This window comes from Rutilus rutilus (genome assembly GCF_951802725.1).
Source record: "Rutilus rutilus genome assembly, chromosome: 4".
Taxonomy (NCBI): domain Eukaryota; kingdom Metazoa; phylum Chordata; class Actinopteri; order Cypriniformes; family Leuciscidae; genus Rutilus; species Rutilus rutilus.
In genome coordinates this window covers 52380322-52390784 of record NC_140212.1, presented here as the reverse complement: position 1 = coordinate 52390784, position 10463 = coordinate 52380322, and the positions used below count along the sequence as shown (strand labels likewise).

The 10463-nt window shown below is 38.5% G+C and overlaps 1 long non-coding RNA gene across 1 annotated transcript; it reads right to left on the bottom strand.

Annotated features, from left to right (window-relative positions):
- Positions 1–1518: 1518 nt before the first annotated feature.
- Positions 1519–2929, bottom strand: LOC311289617. The gene is made up of 3 exons (XR_014627173.1): positions 2774–2929; positions 2572–2680; positions 1519–2307 (listed from the first exon to the last, which is right to left on the bottom strand). It is a non-coding gene; the product is annotated as an uncharacterized lncRNA (long non-coding RNA).
- Between the last annotated feature and the right edge of the window lie 7534 nt (positions 2930–10463).

Sequence of the window (10463 nt, the reverse complement as noted above, 5' to 3'; positions counted from 1 at the left end):
TTTTGTACTGGTCCAAGGCACAGCGAACAGCACAAGAGACACCAAGCCCTCAGCGAAAACTTCCGCTCATTGATGAACTGTTCATGTTTCTCTGTCGTGTTGCAGCTGGGCTTCAGGAGAAAACCCTGTCATCCCTCTTCGAGGTCAGCTTGTCTACGGTTAGTCGCATCATCTTAACATGGACAAGCTACCTTTACCAGGTTCTTGGCTCGCTACCATTGTGGATGACGAGAGAGCAAGTGCAGGCCACAATGCCTGACAAGTTCAAGCTCTACTGCCCTCAGGTGAGAGTGATAATAGACTGCACCGAGATCCGTTGTGAAACAGCATCTTCTCTCTTACTACAGTCGGAAACATTTTCCAAATATAAAAACCACACCACCTTTAAAGGTCTAATTGGCATTGCCCCATGTGGGGTTATCACATTTGTATCTAAATTGTACACAGGCTCCATCTCCGATATAGAAATAACTCGCCAATCACAGATCTTGCAGTTACTTCAACCAGAAGATGGAGTAATGGCTGACAAGGGGTTCCACATTGAGAAGATGCTGTCACAGGTGGGGGCAACCCTCATCATCCCTCCACTGAAAACATCAAATCAGCTCAGCACAGAGGACACCCAGAAAACACAGGCTATTGCCCGTCTGAGAATTTTAGTTGAGAGGGCGATACGCAGGGTGAAGGAGTACCACATTTGGGATGGGCTTGTTCCTCTTTCTATGGCAGGTTCAGTCAATCAGCTGTGGGCCATCTGTTGCCTACTCTCAAACTATCAGGGACCTCTTGATATCAAAGGGGACAAACCCGTCTGAAGTGTTTCCTTTCTTGGGTGAGACTAATTCTACAGTACTTTTAGCCGTTTGACACTGTGTAGATATACTGTAAATACAAGTGCTTTGTAATATATTTTTAAATTTGATACTGTAAATACAAGTGCTTTGTAATATATTTTTTAAATTTGTTACATTTACTATCTTTTCTATGAACATAGGGATTTGTATGTTATTAATAAACAATGTTGTGAAGCATTCTGTAAAAAGTTTATCCAGAGTAAAATGCATTTACACCTTAACCATTAAAAGAACAACAATATTTTTAAAACTTGTCAATTTTTTATTTACATATTTGATAATAGCATATAAGTGAGGTGAATGAAACTAATAAAAAGCTTCCATAGCAGCTCAAAGCTACAAACAAGATTGGAAGCAGTTCCTTGCAACCATGGAACATAAGCAAAAAGTGACCAAGACAGACTATAAAGCCCATATATATTTACATACAATGCAACATTGACTGAAGTTGTAAAATGAAAAAGTATTTACAACAGGAATTACATGCATCACAGATGTACATATAACTATTTACATTTGAAAATTCTGCCTCAACGTAATAATGCATCCATGTAGATGTTGTGATAAAAATAACTTGTTGAGTTGATGATCTCCTCATCCCTAAATACTCTTTCAACTGTGAAGTCAGTGTGGGTATCTGTTATAAAATCACACCACTGAAGTCCACTTAAGGCCAGCTGGCCTTGAACCTGATAATAATATTTGTGGCTTTTCTTAAGGCAGACCTGGCCTCGAACTGTGATCAGGTGTTTAACTTGAGCAACATCTTCAACATCACAACTCTTTACCTCTGCCAACCCAAATGGAGGTGTTTCTCTGGGGTTGAAGACTTTAGCATCAGGGCTGGCTGCAAGGTAAGGTGCATCAGGGTGGATGATGACCCCACACTGCGTCACAGAGACATCACAAAACTCTGAATATTGCCTCAGTATGTCAGGTTCCAGGTCCAGCCCTCTTTTCATAGCAGCTGTCTGAGGAGTTCCTCTCAGAATGCGAGCAGCCAAGGATTTTGCAGTAGACTCTCCACGGACATGGCATATTTCACCAAATCTGCTGGCTGTAAGTCGGGGTTTGCGTACCTGGGTCCACAGCTGGCATTCTGACTGCAGTCGTGTTTCTTCCTCAATTGCAGCAGACATCTCCCTTGACACCTTAAGGCTCTCTAAGTGGCATTGTTGCTTGTAGTTGGGCTCAAATTGGAAATTAAACTTAAAATTGTAACCTTCTAAAGGCAACTGAGGAAATCCAGGGGCACCAGGGTGTTTAATAATGTCTCTACTTATCTCGGGAGGGCACTGGTAAGAGAGCAAAGACCCAAATGGCACAGGGCCAAATTTAGAGTCCACAAAATTAAGGGCCTCGAGCCCGTGCAGCAATTTGCAAATGCCTGGTTGTGGGCGTTTGTCTTGAAGTTTCTCAGCACTGGCAATGATGTGAGGATCTGGAAGAGGCCCTGACAAAAAAGTAAGATATGTCAAGTTAAATGTACATATCATTGTCACCTGACCTTTCATGTTTTAGCAGACACCAACACATATCACCTCTCTATAAATACACATGAAAATGTTTTGAGCTGCCCCAAACCCTTACATATGAAGAAAATTAAGAAATGTTCATAATTTGCAGAAGATATCAACTGAAGGCTTAAAGGGAAAAGATACTAATCAATGTTCTATTATACATTAAAATATTTGGACGTGTGTTCATTCAGACTTACCACCATATGCTCTGTACAGTGTACATTTCACTCCAGTTCAGGCATGATCCTTAGTCTTTGGCACTGGTTTACGCACTACCATGTCATTTGTTGCCTCAGGAGCAATTCCCTGTAATATATTGATGAGAAATTATTAATTGACAAATGTCATTACAAAATTCTAGCCCAACATCATTAAATGTAATGAATGTTAAAGTATTACATGTGTCCTAGGCCGGTGCCAGGTCTGCAGTGAGCTGGTGCATGACAGTGGCAATGGCACTGTCTTGAATCCCATGGTACAGTAGTGAGCACTTTGAAACAATAATGCCACAATGTGGTTGCACAGTGCTTTCCCAGCAGAGCAGGTACATGACATGCATTTCACTACCACAGGAACCTCTTTCGCATGCAATGTAACCTGATAATAGAAACATGAAAATAAGTTTTTGCTCACAACAATTTTACATTTATTTGGAGTAATTGAACAAACTTAAGGATTAAAGCAAGTCTATGAACTCTGAACACCAACTTTTTATAACTTATAACACAGAATATTTATCAGCCTTTAATGTCCCCTAACAACCCTCTTCTGTTTTTAAATGTAAGATTGTCATCTAGAGTTTGGCGCCACACACTCATTGACACCAGGCTGAGAAACACACTGAACCACAATGGAACTTTGTGGGATACTGCAAAGTCTGCAACCGCAGCAGAACATGAACATCAGAAAAACCTGAAGATGATGAGCCTCCTCATTTTTCCTCATGGACCTGTGACAGCGCCCTCTCACTGTCACCTCATCGACAACTACATTCAAAACTATTCCAATGCAATGTTTTAGTGAAAGGGCACAACATTAACCATGAATGCGTTACTGACTTTTATCTAACAATACAAATTATGGACTTTCACTGCAGAAGAGAAAGCTAACAACTAGCAGCTACCGTTATCCTAACTCCTCCGCTAACGTAAGTTGGGCGGGACAATACAAAATGCTTACCTTCATATGCAAACAGGTACTGCTCAATGAAGAATTTGTATCCTTTATCAAGTTTGGACCGTGTGGTGAGTGAAAATTTGTCTGCAAGACGATGTACATCATCTAGATGTATTTCTGGCAGGTGTTGAAGGGACTGAGTAAACTCCATAGCGTAGCGTTATGCTGGCGGCGGAAGTAAACATACACTGCTTTGAGTCAGAACGGAAGTTGCGTGACGTCGTGTGAAAAGGGCCTATTGGGATGAAATCCTTGGATCCATTTTCAGACCCTATGCTGGTGCAGTGGGTCCTGGGTTCCTCCTGGTGCACAACAATGCCCGGCCTCATGTGGCGAGAGCATGCAGGCAGTTCCTCGAGGATGAAGGAATGATACCATTGAAGGGCCACCACACTCACCTGACCTACATCCAATAGAACACCTCTGGGACATTGTGTTTCGGTCCATCTGACATCACCTGGTTGCACCTCAGACTGTCCAGGAGCTCAGTGATGCGCTGGTCCAGATCTGGGAGGAAATACCGCAGGACACCATCCGTCGTCTCATTAGGAGCATGTCCCGACGTTGTCAGGCATGCATACAAGCACGTGGGGGCCATACAAACTACTGAGAACCATTTTGAGTTGCTGCAATGAAATTTCAGCAAAATTGACAAGCCTGCTGCATCATTTTTTCACTCAGATTTCCGGGGTGTCTTTGAATTCAATCCTCTGTAGGTTGATCATTTTCATTTCCATCAAACGATGTGGCATCCTTTCGTTCATAACACATTACCCAGTGTATATATGTGTATATATATATATATATATATATATATATATATATATATACAGTGTATATATATATATGACGGGGCTGACGACGACGGGGGGGGGGGGGGGGTGTTCTGGTCGACGACGACACACATGCATTATATTGCATTGCATAAAATGTGTGCTGGTCAACTAGTCTAAAATTAAGAAACCCATATAAAACTGTAAAAAAAAAAAAACATTGTACAATTAAGATAGGCTACTTAATGTATTATTCGAATATCAGAATATGACAATGATTACACAGGAGTCCAATAATAGCAAAACGAATCACTTATTCTAAAAAGAATATCGAGTATACCGTTAAGTTAGACGAATCCGACATATAATCGAGGGCTGTGTTAACAGTAAAACGTTCGTCATTTAACGAATTTTAAAAACAAGGATGGATAATACAAAATGCTTTCTGGCATTTTCACAGAAAAAAACAAAAAACAAAAACAAGCAAGAACAAAATTTAAACTTAGCCCGTCAAATTTAATTTTACAATTATCTTCTCTCTCTTTGTGCGCGCGTCCGTGTTTGTGAGAGAGAGCTCGCGCAGCACTGATACAACGGTACTTTTTAATCCATAACTAACGCGCTAGTTTTCATACAAAATAAATATGTAACATAATTAGGTACTTTAGCTATTATTAACACAATAATGTAACACGTGAAGGCTACGTTTCTTAGCACTGAGAATTAATTAATAAACGCCTGTTTCTCCAGACTCGCGCTTATCCGTAATATCACATCACTTTCATAATCACTAAGCCATAGCGATTTCAAGTTTATTAAGATTTATTGTTCAGCATTTCTTGAGCATTTTATTATTTGCATGGCTGAATGATGTCTTCCTCTTTTCTGAGTGACCATGAAGAACGGAGTATTTTAAAATAATCCATGCAATCCGTGTGATCATCGAATCCATAGGATTAGGTTAACTCAGTACAATATTTCAACTTTCCACATCGAGCCCAGGCCGTTTACCTTCAGGAGTCAGATGTACCGTGACTACTGTACTCTCCTCGCTTATGAAATCAGACGGCGGCCGCGGGAGTGGAAGGCGGATCGAGCGGGATTCTTTATTGGTGTCTGTCGATTTTCAGTCTCTTTTTAATGATAGGCCTTACGCATCTGTCAATCATCCCCGCTTGCTATTTGGGGAATGAATCCAGCGCTATGATTGGTCGAACTCTTCTTCTTTTGCTGTCGCTTGATTTGAGGACTGCGCGTGCAGAGGCGTCACCAGGTTTTTGCGTAGTTTAGACTAACAAATCGTACCAGCGTACTTTGAAGTCAAAATGCGTATCCGCTACGCAAAATGCGTACAGGTTGGCAGGTCTGTATATACACTGCTCAAAAAAATTAAAGGAGCACTTTTGAAAACACATCAGATCTCAATGGGGAAAAATATCATGCTGGATATCTATACTAATATGGACTGGGTAATGTGTTATGAACGAAAGGATGCCACATCGTTTGATGGAAATGAAAATGATCAACCTACAGAGGATTGAATTCAAAGACACCCCGGAAATCTAAGTGAAAAAATGGTGTTTTAGTCATAAAACACCACACTTAGGGAGATTAACCTGTTTTTTTTCTTTCATCAAACAATAGTGATAAAAGTAATATGCTGGTAAATCGGTGTACACTGATGCACTGAATTTTGTTTTACACCATAATTTGTGAAGGTCTCTGATAGACAGATGTCTTCATACCTTTGTTTTACTGTGTTTTTAAAAACATTACATAGATGTTTTATTACATTAAATATATAAGAGTTTCTTGTGCTGCATTCTATATCCACATACCACCCCAAAATTCATGGGAGCATTGTCTTATTTGAACAAGGAGAAGCCGAGAACACCTAGAGCTCACTAAAATTACAGCAGATTAGAGGAAACATTTGTTTTTCAAAGTTGCTTTGCAAAGTGTAAGGAAAACAGACAAACACACGCACACACACAACTGTGCAATCACACGGTCAACAGTTTCTAAAACAGTTAGAACCTATAATAAAAAAAAAGGCATGAATCATCCCACCTTTCACTTAAAATTACTACTTATCAACTGTAATTCATTTACTTAACAGTTGTTTAGAGACATAGACAAAAGATCTGTGTATCTATGACTGTGCTGTGAAATGCAGAGTTTTAAGTGTAATAGTTCTAAAAGTTTGAAGTGTAATGGTTGAGTAGGTAACAGAAAAAGGACATAACTCACTTTTCATGTTGGGTCGGTGTGTCTTGCGATCCCACAGCATAGACAGACCAGAAAGATGTCCTAAAAGAAATGTCATTTGTTTAGTCTCAACCAGTGTCATGTAGAAGGACTGACATTAAATTCTCAAAATGCTGCATTTGTTCATGTTTTCATTCTTCCTATGAACATATTTGACCACGCTCAGAGAGTAGTACAAAAGACTGTACAAAAACAGAGAAACTAATTGTAAAGCGTGACATAGTTTAGTGGAAAAATATAATTTTACATACTGTATCGACATAAACGAGGAGTTCTGTATTCTTTATGGCTAATTGTCTCTTTTCCTATATGCCTTACACAAATTGACCTTGAATTTACTTTTGTGCACACATAATTCCTGTATAACGATTATGTTTGAATGTTATCTATAGTCTTTACAAGGACATGCAACTTTATAGTTCTTAATGTGTTTGCATTACAACAGTGTGGCATAGTTCCTCTAACAAATCTGACAGAAGAGCAAAAAAAAAAAATTACAAAGATTTTTAGCACATATAGTAACTTTATTTGAGTCAAAGAAGATGGTGATAACAACTGAAAACAAACTATAATCTTTAATGTTAAGCGGGACGTTGAAATAAACAATTCTGCGGACATTAACTTAATATAATATTAAGTATAATGTAATATAATATGAAATACTGGTTTGTCAAAAAGAGAAAGCTCAGTCATATATTTAAAAAGCCTCTTAAATGAAAGGCCTGCGTTCATCACACACATTTTCCCATGTGTGGAATAGCATGAACTAACATCGGTTTCACCTAAAACTAAACACAGACCAACAAACAAAGAAATGTGAACAGTGTCATCTCAATAAGATGACTAAATCTAGTGGAGTAATAAAAAGTCATTTGTGAAACCATATTTACAAACGTTTAACAAACTAAAATTGTTCATCATTTGAGTTTTCTACATTCTGTATGCATCATAAATGATGTTTGTATGGCGTAACTTATTTTCTTAGTGATTTGGGGTCTTGAATTTACATGGTGAATTTCTACACACGTCATTTTTTTTATTTTATCTGCGGGGTTTGCCAGCCTCAATCTTAAATGAATGTGCAGCTCTCAGTGCAATAGTCAGATGTGATTCAGTTGTAACAGATTAAGTGTAAAACAGCATAACTTACTTTTCGTGTTGATGCTTTGTGTAATCCGAAAATCATAGATAGCTGTAAAGTTGCACTAAAAGAAATATCAATTTAGTCAAACACTCTCAAGCAGAAAGACTTTCACTTAAATTCTTAATTTGCATTTATTCCTATAAACACTGAATGTTGACAGTTCTCAAAGAAGAGTCCAACAAACACAATAGTGCTATCTGAATAAAGTGACTAACACTAGTGGAGTGATAAAAACATCACTTACAAGACAAAATTTACAAACTTTCACAATTGCTCACGAATGGATTTTGTGTATTTATTATAAATGTTACTTTTCAATGTATGCTGAGCCCTCTTTTCTTACTGATTTGGTCTTTTGAATTTCACAGGTGTTTTGGACACACATACAGTAACTCCTGTATAAAGATTATGTTTGTATGTTATTCACGAGTGTGAAACTTTGCATCAGAGTGGTGTGACACACCCCTGACAAAATATGTTGGCGTGTAAAAATACACACAAAGAGTTTAGCACAACTATTTACACACACACACACACACACACACACACACACACACACACACACACACACACACACACACAACTTTGTGACAGACAACTTTCATTGCTTTTTGTGGCGAATTTTATTTTACTCAGTTTTATTTTACTCAGAATATGTAATTTGTTGTTTTGCAACACACACACACACACACACACACACACACACACACACACACACACACACACACACACACACACACACACACACACACACACACACACACACTATGGCCTGGGTTAAAAACTAAAACATTTTCTGTAAAAAATACTAAAATAACAAAAGTAACAAACAAATTTATATACACTAAAAAGATGTTTTTGTGTGCGAGCCCAGAGAATCACCAGAAAGCTTTTGATGAAGCCTCATTCTTTAAACATCTAGCCTAAGCAACTGTCGTAAAACCATTAACAAACCCATTTAGGATGCACTCTTCCCCCGCCAGTTCCACTCGCAAACACCTTCACTGTGAGTTAGATAAATGTTTAGATTTTTTGTATTTTTTAACACTGATCCTATTGGCGTCAGGAAACAGATACAGATGTTCTAGAAAAAAAACAACAACACCTTTTCTTATTGAGAAGAATATAGTATGGGGTGTGTGGGTATAGGACTCTTTGGCTTGATGAACGTGTCGTCTTAGGCATTAACATAAACCTATAGTTCAGGTACTACTGATCCTACTGAGATGCTCACACACACACACACACACACACACACACACACACACACACACACACACACACACACACACACACACACACACACACACACACACAGTTGTTCTTAAAACATCTCCAGACATATTATTTTAACGAATATAGCCAGTGTTTTGTAGATGTAATGGTATTCCTGAATGTCTTGACTCAAATATTTTGACTCAGTTAACATATAGGCTACCCTATTGATCAACCAACAAAGATTTTGACACTCAGGGTGTCAACATTGCGTAATACTTGCTTGGGTGAATTTCACCCCCAACAATCAAAGAAAAATACAATCAGCAACAGTTTACCCCCAACAGACTGGAAGGAGCCAGTTACCCAGGATTCAACAAATGACCAGTCAGTTTGGCACTGTAAATCAGAGACACATCTGTTTGATCTGTTTTTGTCTTTTAAAATATCCTCCACCAGACAACACCACGGGTGGACATGTGACAACGCGGTCACACGTCAACCAGGAAGCAAATCTCACCAAGCTTGACACTGTAAATCAGAGACCCTGTTTTTGACACATGGATTCCCTGTCAATCACTAGGATCATAAATCAATCAAATATCACCCCAAAAGTGACACATGGTATATGTTAATACTACTAGCCTACACTGTAAAATAATTTTTGCTGCATTAAATTAAGGCTGTATAGTCATTTCAACTGTTAAATCTTGAGTAATGATGAATTGCTTTGACTTGTGAAAGTGAAAACTGATAAACTTATGTTAATGTAAAAATATTTTGCTATGAGTTATTGATCACATTTTTCCCCAGTGTAGTTCATTGTAATGACATTGTGTTTTCCTCTTTTGTGCACTTTTACATAATACACCAACACTTGTATCTGTTCCCAAGAAAGTGGAGCTGAAATATGTGCAGTAGGTGGATATTTTCTAACTTTCCAAAGGAAAGAAAGTATAAGACTTTGTAATGTCCATTTGTTTCCATTGCACTGGACAGTGAATAAAGCCTCTCAGATGACTGTCATATGGAGGAACTAGCCTACCTGCAAGTGCATAAATAACTTTACTTAATTTATACTTGTATGCTTTATGGCTGCAATATAAGTTGCATGATTCCACATCTACAGAAAGGCCTACAGAAGAGTCTGCACAGACAGAGGAGACATAGGCCTACAGGTGGGCAGTGGATAGACAACTTTTCCTTTTTATTTGTTGCATGAGGCATGTGTCTAATATCTCTTGTTGCAGGCACTTGACCACTGGCTTTTCTTTACAAAGAACAATTGAAGTAAAACTCAAGGAACTAAGCATTTTTGTCTTTTATTAAACATTTAATGAAAAGTGTTTTTTGGCAATGTTGTGTAATATGGCACATGCAACAATGTCACAGGCCCTGTCAGGTGTGCAACCCTCAGACTTTTCAGACACTGACATCTTCCCTTTAGTTAGCCAAAGTTCATTTCATTGTGTGCCCTTGTCCTGGCTAGAGCTGCATTGTAACTGGTTTGGGT